This window comes from Lactuca virosa, chromosome 2 (genome assembly GCF_052849685.1).
Source record: "Lactuca virosa cultivar CGN04683 chromosome 2, Lactuca_virosa_CGN04683_v6, whole genome shotgun sequence".
In the NCBI taxonomy this organism is placed as follows: Eukaryota; Viridiplantae; Streptophyta; class Magnoliopsida; order Asterales; family Asteraceae; genus Lactuca; species Lactuca virosa.
Genome location: NC_136427.1, coordinates 292,536,854 through 292,549,758, shown reverse-complemented (window position 1 = coordinate 292,549,758; position 12,905 = coordinate 292,536,854). Strand labels below are relative to the sequence as shown.

Sequence of the window (12,905 nt, the reverse complement as noted above, 5' to 3'; positions counted from 1 at the left end):
CCAAAGAAGTTGAAGGAGGGATGTTCCACCGAACAACACCAGATAAACATGGAATATCCATAGCAGCCCGTGCGAATTGGCGCTCACCTATCAAGCGAGACCAAGGCACGAATGGTAGAGCTTCTGAAGCAATATTCCACCGTTTTCACCTGGAAACCAACAGATCTGGCAGGTGTAGATCGACAGGTTATAGAACACAGTCTCAATATCACGCCTAGAAGCAATCCTGTTATACAAAAGAAGAGGGGCCAGGCGGAAGATCGGTTGAAGGCTATAAATGCAGAAGTCGCCGACCTAGTAAGTGTTGGCATACTCAGGGAAGTAATGTTCCCGACATGGATAAAAAAATCCTATTATGGTAAAGAAAGCCAATGGATCATGGAGAATGTGCATTGATTACTCAGATCTTAATAACGCATGTCCAAAGGATTTTTATCCTCTCCCGGAAATCGATCAGAAAGTCCAATCGCTTGAAGGTTTTCAGTTCAAATGTTTCCTCGACGCGTACAAAGGTTATCATCAGGTACAGATGAAACGAGAGGACGAGGCGAAAACAGTCTTTCATACCGAGAAGGGAACTTTCTGCTATCAGAAAATGCCATTTGGACTAAAAAAACGTCGGCGCTACATATCAGAGACTAATGGACAAGATATTCGCTGATCAAATCGGCAGAAGTATCGAGGTTTATGTTGATGATATGGTAATCAAAAGCCGTAACGAAGAAACTGTACTCCATGATGTGGAAGAAACTTTTAAAACGCTAGCTAAAGCGCATATGAGGTTAAATCCGGCTAAGTGTACCTTCGGTGTAGAGGAAGGTCAATTCCTTGGATATCAGATATCCAAGGAAGGGATCCTGCCCAATCCCACCAAAATCCAAGAGTTCCTCGAGTCGAAAACTCCCCACAACCTCGAGGGTGTACAAGAGATCAACGGTAGGCTAACGGCATTGCGAAGATTCATCGCCAAATTGGCGGAAAAGGCGCTTCCTCTGTACCAAAACCTCAAAGGGTGCTTAGATAAAAAGCAGTTCAAATGGATGGAAAAAGCAACTGCAGAGAACGAAAGACGCCTTACACCAACTACCGGCTCTCGCTTTCCCGTTACCTGGGGAGACACTACAGATGTATTTAGCCGCTTCGGAAGAAGTTATCTCCTCCGTGTTGGCAGCAGAAAGGGAAGGCAAATAGGTCCCCATCCACTTTGTGGGTAGGGCCTTGCAAGGGCCAGAGGTCAATTACCTGACCATAGAGAAACTGGTCATCGCTTTGGTATACGCTGCAGGCGACTACGGCGGTATTTTCAAGCCCACAAGGTGGATGTCCTAACCAGCTATCCAATAAAGTAAGTTCTGCTAAGGCAGGAAAAGTCTGGGCGCCTGGCCAAGTGGGCCATAGAATTAGGCGAGTAGAATATCAATTATCACCCCCGGACTAGCATCAAGGCCCAGGCCCTCACAGACTTCCTAGTCGAAATCCCATACACTATCAAAGGAGTACTGACGACAATCTCTGACGACCCGTCGGAACCTGAAGCTGGAAAAGAACTTTGGAAGTTATACACCGATGGTGCGGAAAGTAAGGAAGGCTCAGGCGCAGGCCTGATTCTTCAAATCCCCAAGGGCGAAAAAATCACTTACGCACTGTGATTCGATTTCCAGGTATCCAATAACAAAGCAGAGTACGAAGCACTTCTAGCGGGCCTGAGGTTGGCAAAGGAGGTTGGTGCAAAGCAATTAACAGCTCTCAGTGATTCATTACTTATCACAAACCAGATAAATGGAACATATGAAGCAAAAGATCCAAGGATCCCGAAATACCTAGATGCAGTCCGCATCTTAACAAGCACATTCAAAAACTTTTCCATAAAACAAATTTCCCGTGGAAAAAATGCGAGGGCGGATGCTCTTAACAAGCTAGCCTCAACTTCCTACGACCACCTAATAAAGAAAGTGTTAGTTGAAGTGCTCCCAGAAAGAAGCATTGATAACCAAAAGTTTAATACAATCTCGACTATCCCAGAATGGACCAAACCATACGTCGATTACTTGCGCCATGGCGTACTCCCGTATGACCCAGAAGAAGCGATGAAAGTCAGGATCAGGGCGTCACATTTCACAATCAGAGACAACCAACTGTATCGGAGATGGTATTTAAGCCCATGGCTAAAATGCATCTCTAAGACAGAGGGACATGCGCTCTTGGAAGAAAGTCATTCTGGAGACGCAGCTGCGCACGAAGATGCTCGAGCGCTCACGGGAAAAATACTCCGCCTAGGAGTATATTGGCCGGACATATACAACGAGGCAGCAGCCCTAACCAAGAAATGCAAAGAATGTCAGGCATTCACTCCTTTCCAGAATCAACCGGCCATGCCGTTGACCAACATCACCAGCCCCTGGCCTTTCCATCAATGGGGAATTGACATAGTGGGGCCATTCCCACCAGCGCCAGGGGTGTGAAATTCTTGTTAGTTGTCGTGGATTACTTTATAAAGTGGATAGAGGCAGAACCGCTAGCCACTGTCACCGGAAAACAAATGATTAAGTTCATGGTCAAAAATATATTGGCTCGCTTTGGTATACCCAGAGTTCTCATAAGCGAAAACGACACACAATTTGAAGGGAGTCCCTTCAAGGAGTGGTGCGAAGACAAGAAAATTCATTGCCGGTTCACATCCGTGACGCACCCTCAGGCCAATGGACAAACTGAGGTATCAAACAAAACCATAGTCAATGGTCTGAAGAAGAGGTTACTCAGATCAAACTCTGCCTGGGTGGATGAGCTCCCAACAGTACTGTGGTCATATCGTACCACAGCAAGGTCAAGCACGGGAGAAACGCCATGCAGCCTAACCTATGGGACGAAAGCAGTCCTCCCATTGGAAATAGTGGCTGGCTCATTACGAAGAGATAGTTTCGAGGAAACAACCAATGAAGAGGGGTGACGCTAAGACTTGGACATGCTAGATGAAAAACGTGAGGCTGCACAAATACGCCAAGCATTCTGCAAATCGCGCACTGAGAACTATTACAACTGCCAAGTCCGGGTCAAGAATTTCAAAGTTGGAGAATGGGTACTAAGGAAAAATGAGTCCAGCCATGCCGATCCGTTGGGTGAACTCAGTGTCACTTGGGAGGGACCGTACAAAATTATGGAAGCCCATAAGAATGGCGCTTACGTACTAGAAGCCCAGGACGGGCGTGCAATCCCAAGAACTTGGAACGCGCAGAGTCTGCGTCATTTCTATTCTTAAAACGAGCGTCAAAGAAAAATTAAATGTTAGCAAAGGCATTGTATATTAGTTTTGGAATGTAAATTTAACCAGCAAAAATTACTTTATCACTTCCAGTCTTATAACATTCCAACAATAAAATTAGAAAAAAGAGAAAGAGCAATTCAGATGCTCCTTATTTTCAAGCTTGAAAAATAAAATAAAGAGGTTGTGTACGTTTACCATGTGACAACAAGGACTGATCATCGAACGTCACATGAGCGAAATCGATGCAAGGAGGCAACCAGGGGGTTTATATAAAAAAAGGTTCATAACCTTTCCCCCAGACCATGTTCATCACTCGCATTCTAACAAACGTTCCCAAAAACAAACGTGCCAAAGAACATGTAAAGTAAGTGTAGAAGAGTCATAATCTTCCATTAATAACAAAAGCACAGCCAGGTGAGCCTCAAGATGACGATCTTGGCTACACCTAGGGTCTTTAAGAAGCAAGTTGGAACATATTTCTCAAAGACTAGCATGAGTAAAACACAAAGAGTCCACAAGTAAAAGGACTAGACCATGGATTTAAGCAAGCCCTGCATAAATACTACGTGATGGCCAACATAAACCATTTCAAAGCAATCAAACAAAAGAATGTATGTGATAATAGGAAACATTCACATCCATGAATATAAAGCAAACATTGTTAAATCGTTGGACTCCCGTACTTTAGGACTGCCACTAAGGGCAACAAAGTCAAAAGAGAGAGAGAGAGAGAGAGAGAGAGAGAGAGAGAGAGAGAAATAGAAAATATTGTTTACAGAAGTTACATCAAAACAAATCAGGCAAATAACATTACTTATGGGCAGGGGCATTACCATCACCAGGTGGAGAGCTTGGGCCAGGACCTGACCCATCACTTTGAGCATCTTGACAAAGATCACGGAGCCCGGCCAAATCTGTGTCGCCAAGTCGGAGATAGCTGGCAAAATCTGTCTCTGTGAACGCTCCAATGGCGTCCTCCATCTCCCTAGTCTTGGTGGCCACATCCACCTCTACCTCTGGATCAAACTCCCCGGCAACCACCAGTTCTCTTGAAGCTCTCTTCCCCTGCTCCATGCCTGCCGCAACGCAAGCTGCCTGCACATGAACCAAACCCTTGATAAATTGGGGGCTCTCGATCACCCTGTCCACAACCCGACTGAGCCCATCGCGAAGGATCCACGAAATATCCTTATCCAACACCCCTCTTGTGGCACTTTCCCCAACCAGGTCTGCCTCCAAATCTCTTGTTCGCTTGCTTAGGCCGGTGTTTTCCAAGGTCAGGACCCCCAGGCGATCATTCAAGCGCTTCACCTCCCTGTGTAGCTTTGCCACTTGTTCTTTCAGGCTTGCCTTCTCGCACAACGCCACCTCTTGTTGGGCCTCCCAATTGCGCTTGTTGGATTCCATTTTCGCCACCTGGGCCTTCAGCTCTGCACATTCAATGCTCACCTTGTCCGCCTGAGATTGGATAGTCTCTATGTCGGAAATGCGCTCAGCAGCTGAAACCGGTAAGATGACACTTGGGCGGCGGCATAGTGAAGACCGTCGGCCATGTGCTCATCCGCCAAAACAAATAAAGCTTCAGTTGTGGCAGGTGGAAAAGAATGACGACACCACTCAAGAGCAGTGTCGTGGTCGGACACAGGGTCTCTAGGGGTTAGGCTCCACGATGGCCTGCAGGCACCTGAATGAGACCCTGCAGAAGGGGGGACAGTTCCTGTTTTACCAGAAGAAGTTGACACGAGACCCCGGGAAGGCGAAGACGAAGGTGAAGACCCAGTCTTCGCCTTGGCTCCTCCAGCATTAGGATCAAGGCCGATCATGTCGGTGTTTCATTTCTCTGTATGACCGGGCAGTTCAGTCGCCCTGTTGTGTGCCCCCTCCAACAGTTTCGGAGGACTTTCATCGGGGGCACTAGTGGAACCCTTTGAACCCCCTAGCAAGAAACTCAGATTATGTTTCTTGTGAAAAGCGGGCTCGGTGCTAACCGTCTCAGCACTGCCGCCGGAAGAGGCTTCCAAGAAAGCAAATCGTCTCTTGACACGACGGAGACTCCTTAGGGACCCGGAAGGGGCAGGATCCTTCTAAGAAGCGCCAGTAACAACAACGTCCTACAGATCTAGATCCTCGTCGGTGCCAACAACACTTTCTGAACCGACAATAACCTCAATTCCCCGACCAGAAACAGGGGGTGGAAAAGTCTCTACAAGGTCGACGTCGCGACACTCAAGATCACCGTCAAATAAACCTTGAAGAGCTTTCTCCAAGGAAATAACCTCCTCCACACCTGGAAACAAAACAAAGACAACATCGGTTAACTAAAACGCCGACTTTAACGCGCTTTATCGAGTAAAAGGGGGGAGAGGAGAGCAAGAGAAAACAGAAGAAGAAACATCATACCTTCTTTCTCGACGAAAAACTCGGGCATCTTCCCACGAGCCCTCCAAGCGGCGCTCATCCGCCAGCGGCCAAGAAGCAGTCGATCCGTTCCTCACCATTGATGCTGATATTCTCTAGGACATCAGCCAGTTCTTTGTCAGCACCAAAGAGTGTTGGAGTGCGGTCGACATACGCCTTAGTCGTCGGGTAGCTAAGCACCACAAGATCGCTGTTCACCCACAAAAACTTCTTCTGCCAATTCTTCTTGGATTTCTTATCATGAATGAGGGTAGGGACTCCCCACCTACGAGAAAGGGTTCGAGTCCCAGACTGGGTGGAAGCATTGAAAAAATGCTTGAATGTCGGGACAGTTGGCTGACGGCCTAGGGCACGGAAGAGGAGTTCAAAACTCACTATCTTGTTTATGGCGATTGGGGTCAGCTCCTTCACGGAAAACCCATATTCACAGATGATCAGATTAAAGAAGTCCATAGTGGGCAAACGTAGACCCGCCTCGAATAAGGCAATCGGAATGCCGACCTTGCCCTTGGGAGGACTATAGAGCGATGCATCAGGAAGAGGAATTTGAACCTCATGTTTGGGGACAAACCCAAATCGGAACTGAAAAGACTCACATTCTTCAGCAGTAAGATCCCTTCCAGAAAGACGATCGATAGCCATGGAAGAACGCAAAGAAAAGGTCGAAAGGGTTCTTTGAAGGAAGAAAGTAGAAAGAGAAAGGCATAGAGTGATGAGGAAACGCCTGGAGAAAAAAGGGCTTAAATGCTACTAAAGGCGTAGTGAACCGTCTCATGATGAAACCGCCAAAGAACGGTGACTTCGTCCTAACGACCGTACATACTAGCAAACCGTCTGCCACATGTCTACAAGTAGACCATAACGACTCTGCTACGTCACAAACGCAGAAGCCTACTGGTCTAAGGGACTTGTTAATGTTACCGTACGCGGCCAGGTTAAACTTAACGGAAAGTACTAACGAAGCGTTATCATGCCAGGGCCTTGGTCGGTACCCGGCTTTGGCTTGGGCAGGCCAGTGTTGAGCTGGTAGCCCGCTTCTCCTTGTGAGGAAAGAATATTCCTCGTAATCTTCTCATTCTCTCACAACTAATGAGGTCATGAAAAGGATCCTGGTGACGCCCAGAACTGACGTCACCTGGCAGTTAATTATCGTGGGCGTACACCTCCCAATAAAAGGGTGCCACGTCTCACTCGCACATGGGAGATTCACTTCGTTCCGTTAGAAACAGGTATAAAAGGATCTCTTCTGGCTCAAGGAAGGGGTCCATCTTCTTCTCCATACAATTTACCCTAAAAACTCCCTCTAATTAAGGACTAACTTGATCGTCGGAGTGACGTCCCAGGAGAACCCCCGGTTGTCCTTTAACGATTCTTCTGTGTTGTGTTCACAGGAAAAGCTCTCGGACAAACCCGTTTACGAACAACCAATCCCCTGATGAGCATGTCACAAAACCGTTATCCGTGAGTTCGTTATGCCGTTCATCACAGAGGGTAGACCGGGAGAGGGCTTATTCGATTTTGTTTGTGAGATACTGAAATTATTTAAGACAAACGCCAAACGTGTTGCAATGCAAATCAGCAAATGGTTACCCACGGGTCAAATGGTCAATGGTATCGAGTATCCTATCCTAGTATAAAGTATAAACTGTATAGTGTATAATACTTAATACATTTAAAAAAACATATAATTTTTTTATTAAAATTCTAAACGGGTTGGCGGGTCAACTCGTATATTTTTTGAGAAACTCATATATGACCTATTTAATATAACGGGTTGGCGGGTTGACGGGTTGAAAAACTCAACCCAAACCGGTTTATTTCGTGTTGTGTTGCGGGTCGTGTCGAGAATTATCAGACCTAATTTTAAGGAGGTTTCAGGTCTCAGAACTGAATTTGATTTCAGTTTTATTTTGATTACCTATCTCAGGGAAAAAAAAGCAATTTTTTTTTTGCTTTCCTTGTTCATGTTTTCAGGTTCATTTGATTCGATTTCAAGATTGTATTTCTAGTTTTGCTTATTCATGAACAAAAACGATTATTCATGGTTTGATTGTATTTGGATAAATTGTATTTTGATTTTATATGTGTTTGACTGTATTTGTCAATGGTTTGCTGGAAAAAACGAAGTGGTCGAGCACCTGTAACGGGAAAAGAAAAAAAGGGGTGGTTTGGGTGGACCATTGATGGGGTCGTGGGACTATTAAAATTTAGTGTGTTTTGTTTGGCTGGTGGTATATGTGAAGATTATTGTGTTTTTTTTAAATGATAAATAAATAAAAGAAAATTAGAAAAGAGATACGTAAGGGTATAATAGTCTTTTTTAAGTCATTTGGGGACCAATGATGCAACAAAATCATGTTATAGGGACGATCCGAGTTAAAAAAAAATAAGATAGGGACCAAACGCACAAGTTATCCCAAACCATAGGGACTATCCATGTAATTTACTCAAAATAAAGAGGCATTGACTTCTCCTTGAGAGGAAGGCGTGTTAGGGTGTGTTTGGGATTCCTCTTTAAACTTAAAAGTCATTTTCATGTGTTAGGGTGTGTTTAGGATTCCTCTTTAAATATAAAAGTCATTTTCATAAAAAGACTTTTTGTAAAACAACTGTCTCTAAAAGATGTGTTTAAAATGTGTTTGACTTGGCTTTTAAGACTTGTAAGAGTTAAAAGTCAAAAGTCACAAAAAATAAGAATTCATAACTTTTGAAAAAACTCATTTTTGTTAATGACAAAAAGTTGTTTTAAAAAAAACTTTTTCATTTGCCAAATATCTTTTGGAATTTTTTGACTTTTTAGAAAAGTTAAAAGTCCAAAAGTCCTTTTAGCAGTTTTAGGGCCATTAGGTATGTGCCCGTTGAGGTGGTGTTATAACACCTTATAACACCAAGGGAGAAATGGTGTTCATGGTGTTATGACCATGTTATGAGGAGGTTAAGAGGAGAAAAATAGAGAGAGAAGAAATGTACAGTCAATCAATGTTCCCGTTTCAATATGTTTCAATATGTCATAACGCCAACAAGATATGTCATAACACCAATGGGGAAATGGTGTTCATGGTGTTATGACCATGTTATGAGATGCCACATCAGCAAAAATACCACTTCCCGTTGCCCATACCATATGCTCTTACCACATAAAAACCTATCAAGTTGTGTAAAACTATCATAATTCGAACCAACAGATTAGCTATTGCTATGACAATGTGAATTGACGAATAGGTATTCATGGAGTTTTCAAAGAGCAAGTGTACTTAACAATCCACAAATCGGAATACATAGAACCCACGATAGTTATATCCATGATTGTTAAATCGATCAATTAAGTAAAAATATTCCGACATGGACACAATATTATATGGGTAAATCTAGAACTAAGAACTCAATCATTCATCTTACATTACAGGGACCGGACCAGAACAAAAATAAAATTGGTGGACATTTCAAAAACAACCTAAAAAATATCAATTTCAAATCACAATTCATCTTACATTACACAGAAGTTGTAAATTTAAAACAGCAAATCGACGATTATGACCAACAAGAGAGGAGAGAGATGGGTTTACCACACATAAAAGTCGGCGTTGAGGTAGTGTTGTTTAACATGTGAACTGAAATTGCTAAGAAACACACTAAATAATGAGGACCTTATTTGCAAAAGGTTTCGTTTTTGGCCCTGATCCAAAAAAACAACCTTAGGAACCAACAAAAAAAAGTTACCGGTTGGGTTTTTTTTTTGAGTATTTGAGTGGTTTCTTTTTATTGGATTTTTTTTAGTACACGAGTGGTTTGTTTAGAAAAAAGAATATTCATAACTAACAACATATAATACTGGTAACAATTGAATTTATAAAAAATATTGGTGGTTTATTTTAAACAAAGAGAATTGTTAGTTAAACATTAATCAAACTAAAATGGCTTTTATGTGATTTTCCCTTGTAAACATCATAACTAAATAACGAGCATATCTATACAAAAACAAACTAGATTATACGTCAAACTGAATTGAAGTAAGCATGTAATTAATTACTAGTAAAAGCAAATACTAACAAAAGCAACATGTGTGGAAGCTACCTCTCGGATCGTTTTAAGCAAATACATGTTTGTAAAACATAGGATAAGAAAAAAAGTGAAAGCATGAAATAGTAAAACAGATAACAGAGAACCCAGCCAGAGATGATCATTAACGCCACATTAGTTTGAAGTACATGTAGACACCAGGGGCCGATCCATCTAAAAAGCATCTGTGGGAAACTGTTAGGGTTTTCCATTTCTGATGACGATATTGTCTTATTTGAACATGTTTCAGGTAATGAGGCCAATACGCGATTCTGGTCTTCTTCTCCAAGATCTCCCTCAGCATGAGCCTGCAAAAGTGATTGTTGTGTCTGAACCGGGAGTCTGGCCTTGCAAATACATGCTTGGGATGACAAATCTCAAAGAATGCATCAAAAAATTGGGATCGTTCCCACAGACATTCATCCGCTACCGTTTGAAACGCCAGTTCTTGCACGTTCCTAGCAGGAGGAAACAGGAGCCTTGTTCTTAGATCATCGATATCAATGTCCAATGGCAGCTTTGAGTTGTCAGTTCTTATATTAAGGTAGCACATGCGTGATAACGTGAGTGTTTCCCTCATCTTAAGAAAAAAATTAGCATCAATCAGTGGGTTGAGTGAGAGCGAAACCTTGATTTGCTTGAGAGACGAGACTGGAAATAAGAGACTAGGCAATGTGTGGCCACCAAACTCAAAAAAAAAAAAATTTGGAGCATAAACTTGTACATCGATAAGCATGTGTCGCCACGACAGCAAGGACAATCTCTTGATGGAAGCACATGTGAAATGGAAGCTTCCTAACATCCAAGATGTCATATCAAGCGTCAAACTCTCGAGAAAAGGAAATTCCGTTTTGATCATTTCGAGACACGCGTTGTCTGTTATCACGCCACCTAACATTAATCGTGTCACGCTGCGTCCTAATGATATTGAAAGGGCGTTGAAAGGAATAATAGGCATATGTGGTCTGCAAACATGTAGATCGTAGCTAAACACGCCAAGATTTGGGACATCACTGATTTCCAAAGCAGTAGAGTGAACAGCATCTAAATCTATTCGTAATTCGTAAAGTCGAAGAAGGTTTTTAACCTTGAAGGTCTTGAACCCCTTGCAAGAATCTAGAAGCTCTATCTTCTCGAGCAAGCTACAAGACGACAATATGTCATGGAGTGCCTCTTCACTTATGCGCACACCATTCAAGTACAGTTCTCGTAGGGACACACTTGATCACAGGATGATAGCTAGTCGTCATCCAAACATAATGGATTCCATTCGAAGCTGAAACTCTTATCTTAGTTAGGTTCTCACCCGAGAGTATCTCATCTGGTAATGTTAACGAGGTACGCAAAAGAGCAATATCGATTGAGAGGGACAACTCTCTAAGACAACTTTTGGCTGCGATGGCCCCGATCCATTTTTCAGCATGAGAAGCCGACTCCTGGCTCTCGATGTCGATCATAAGATCAAACCTTTCGATTGGTATGTTGTCACGGAGATACCTAATCAGAGTGCGGTCCCCGTCCACCAACTTCATGCTCTTTCCTCTTCGAACATCGAGCCTCAGGATAGGGATGGTAGACCAAGCGTGTAGCCATGACTTGGACAACACGCTCGTGCGGGCCGCTCCTTTTACTGGCAACCGTGATTGTATATTCTGCATCAACTCTGGAGCATCCTCAGCTTCTGGTCTCATACCTTAAATCTCATATATATATAAAAAAAAAAAAAAAAAAAAAATCATCAATTTTCCACAAGCATCTTATCTTATATACATATAAAAGTTGAAATCACCAAAACCGAAAATCACTTACACTTGTTTCAATCAAACCAAACCAAACCAACAATGATGTACAGCTATGCCTAAAAAATTGCATATACATTTAGCTTTTCATCTTTAAATCAAACCAAAAAACAGCAGATTTGCATATATATATATATATATATATATATATATATACAGTCTAATGCATTTACAGTGTACCATTACCTGCTGACAAACAGATTTAGGGAAGCTGTAGGGATTTTTTCTTCCAATTTGCTATATATGCAACAATAGCACTCGACTGGAAATAAAAGCATACAAAACACAATTTGAAATCATGTTTAGCTGCACAATCACTCAAATACCGTAACAGCTCAACCAAAACTCATAGCCAGAGATAGCCAGGGTCATATCCTTTTTGAAACAACATCCAAAATAGCCTTAGATCTCTTCAAAACCAGTAAAACTAATTAGCTGGGTCAACCCGTCCCAGGAGACCGAGGGGGAAAACGGCGATATGAGGCAGGGTGAACCATGAAATAAACCCCAGAGTCATTCCTCAAATAGCCTTAGATCTCTTCAAAGCCACAAAAAGTTTCAATTTTTCTTTTGGTATCGATACAAACAAACATCGACTGATACCCAATTACAAACTTACAAGAAAAACCCAATCTTGTAATTTCGAGTTTAGTTTATGCCTCCAATTGTTCATATGTAGGGAGGGTTTACACGCAGTCACGCACCAAAGAGCAGAAAACAAGATGCAAAACAAATCGGAGGATTTACCTGATAACAAAAATCGAGAGACAAACGGCAACAGCAGGAGGCGGTTCGTCGAGGTCAGAACAACCACTATAATTTCATGATCTAGGGTTCATGTTTTTTATTTATTGTATGTTTTTCATTTTCAAGGACTTTTTCAGTTTATCTCCGAAACGGTTCCGTACCTTCTTTTGAAAGACTTATAGAAAGACTTGTAAAATTAGCAAAGATAACTAATAAAAATCTTTTTGTTCTAATAAAAATCTTTCGCCGTTCAAAAACAATGCAAACACATTTAAGACGTCCTGCATATTTATATAACTCGTCCCTAATGTGTTGTAATTTTATAAAAATGATGCTAATCTTTCATGAAATTTAACAAGTGGTCAATGGAGTTTTCGGTCCTACAATTCAACAAAATACAAAAATGGCCCTTGCCAAAGCAAATTTATAGAAGACAAAATTTCACAATTGGTCCATGTGGTTTAAAGAATATCGCACTTTGAGGACTTCCTAACAAAAAGTCACGCGACTGGTCCCTATGGTTTGTAAAATTACATGAAAGGTCCTTCTGCCGTTAAATCTAACTTTTCAGCCGTTAGATTTTAATGAAAAAAACTATTTTGCCCTTGTACCAATATTGC

General features: G+C 42.2%; 1 long non-coding RNA gene across 1 annotated transcript; it reads right to left on the bottom strand.

Moving 5' to 3' along the window:
• Positions 1–9,681: 9,681 nt before the first annotated feature.
• LOC145161412 (uncharacterized) lies at positions 9,682–12,563 on the bottom strand. The gene is made up of 2 exons (XR_013738491.1): positions 11,725–12,563; positions 9,682–11,597 (listed from the first exon to the last, which is right to left on the bottom strand). It is a non-coding gene; the product is annotated as an uncharacterized LOC145161412 (long non-coding RNA).
• Positions 12,564–12,905: the final 342 nt, after the last annotated feature.